The sequence below is a fragment of the Schistocerca serialis genome, unplaced genomic scaffold (genome assembly GCF_023864345.2).
Source record: "Schistocerca serialis cubense isolate TAMUIC-IGC-003099 unplaced genomic scaffold, iqSchSeri2.2 HiC_scaffold_228, whole genome shotgun sequence".
NCBI classification, from domain to species: Eukaryota; Metazoa; Arthropoda; class Insecta; order Orthoptera; family Acrididae; genus Schistocerca; species Schistocerca serialis.
The window spans coordinates 17,501-19,553 of NW_026047793.1; the positions used below are offsets into that span (position 1 = coordinate 17,501).

A 2,053-nucleotide genomic window follows, 5' to 3' on the forward strand; every position below is an offset into this window, starting at 1 on the left:
TCAACCAGGGAGCTGCGTCAACTAGAGCTGAGCAGCCGGCCGCCCGGGAGTGTGTCCCGGGGGCCCGCGCGAACACGCAAGCGTCCGCTCAATTATTCTGCAAACAGGAGGAGGCTGAGCTCCCCTGCACAACACACCTCGAAACCCTCTCAGGTCCCGGCGGCGCGCAGCGCCGTCCTAAGTACTTGGTCGGGTTCGAGAGAGGCGCAATCGCCCGGAGTTAGGCGAGTAGACGCTTTAGGTGCGACCACCCGTGCTCCCAACTGAGCTTGCCGCTGCCGACAGAGGCCCGGGAGCGTGCTGTCGTGGCATTGCCGGCGGGAGACAACACGCGCCACCTACGGTGACCGGCAGCTCCAACGCCAGCGCCACAGAAGGACAAAAGCCCCACTTGGGTGCCGAAGCGAACTCTCCCAGCACAGCGCACGCGCCAACACGTCCGCACAGCTGCGATACAAACCACCTGCGAGAACCGCTGGGGCGACCGAGCAGCAGACGGCGTCGCGGCGCCGAGCGCCGGGCGGCGGCGCATCCTCAGCGCACACAGTCCTCAATCGGACCAGCACACTGCAGATGGCCACCGCGCTTCGCACCGGGCCCGCGAGGACCTACTTTGGCCGCAAGGCGCCGCGAGCAGGGGGCGCCGGCGCGCAGCTGCGCCGCCTGCCGCGTCCGTCGGCCGGCGCGCCTGCCACTGGCCGCCCCCACCAGCCGGCTGTAGCGCGTGCGCCCACGCACCGCGCTGCCAGCACGCCGGGCGGCCCCCCCTCACCGGCCGGGGACGGTCCCACCCAGCCACCGCCGCGTATCGCCTCACACCCAGATCCCCTTTCGCGTTCGTGGGCATGGTGGGTCCCCTTTCACGTTCGTGGGCATGGTGGGTATCCCTGAAACAACCGGTTAATAGCTCGACCGATCGTCGCCAACACTGATTCACCTCTAGCGAGAACAACCGCACCACAACGGGTTACCTGTTGTTCATTTGCGTAACGTCACCAGCAAACGTAGACGTCCATCGCCATTTGCAACGAGTATTGCATGCCTGTGTCAGGTGTCACAACACACTACGTCTGCCCACATAGACGCAACAACATGTGCACGCCTCGAGAACACGTGGAAGGTAGCCCCCGTACGTATGCGGTGTCCATTGCGCGAACGACTGTCAGCCGGCCTCTGCAGGATGTCGCAGATGTGGAACGCGGTGCAACATGCTATCACGGTGTGTGAGAAGAGACGACTACGTCCGAATACACGCTCCACTACATCAACAGACTGCTCATGCTGATCGCCATCCAGGGCGTCCGTTCCTCCCACACGTCTGAATGGCGTACCACACTGCAATCCAGCTCTTATAGGGAGACGACACGTAGCTGCGTGCACAATATTTGGACTGTATGGTCTGCCGTTGCTAGGCGCAGTCGTCGTACGGTCACACATGTGCCACGATGTATCATTCAGTACATACGGACCAATGTGCAGTACAGTTTGTGGGTTTTGCGTACATCGGCGGACAGGTGACAGGCCGTACCACAACGTAGGCTGAGTACGTCGGCATGCGAAGGGCATTGAACATGCAAACTTCTCAACGACCAGCTTGCGAAGGCAGGGGGGAAGGGGGGGGGGCATGTACGTCCTGCTGCTATCCACATTACAGTGTATAGCAGGAGCATGTGGAAAGTCAGCAACACCTGCAAGGTGTTTAACATGACGCGATACACAGGGGACCGGGCAGTGCGAATAGCGAACTATATTGCGAGGGTTGCGGTTAGGCAACACTACACTAATTTAACGAGTTGCATAACAATTACAGAGCAGGTTCAGCGACAACGTGCGTCAGGTTAAGGCGCAATATAGGTTAGGTTGAGGCACAATATAGGTTAGGTTAAGGCACAAATTGGGTTACGTTAAGGCACAACATGGGTTACGTTAAGGCACAACATGGGTTACGTTAAGGCACAAATTAGGTTACGTTAAGGCACAAATTAGGTTACGTTAAGGCACAAATTAGGTTACGTTAAGGCACAAATTAGGTTACGTTAAGGCACAAATTAGG

General features: G+C 59.0%; 1 non-coding gene across 1 annotated transcript in view; it reads right to left on the reverse strand.

The window, feature by feature from the left end:
• The window catches only part of LOC126444113 (small subunit ribosomal RNA), a 1,909-nt gene extending 1,898 nt beyond the window's left edge, over positions 1-11 (reverse strand). The window contains exon 1 of the ribosomal RNA XR_007582426.1: positions 1-11. This exon is cut by the window's left edge and continues 1,898 nt beyond it. This is a non-coding gene — a ribosomal RNA (small subunit ribosomal RNA).
• Positions 12-2,053: the final 2,042 nt, after the last annotated feature.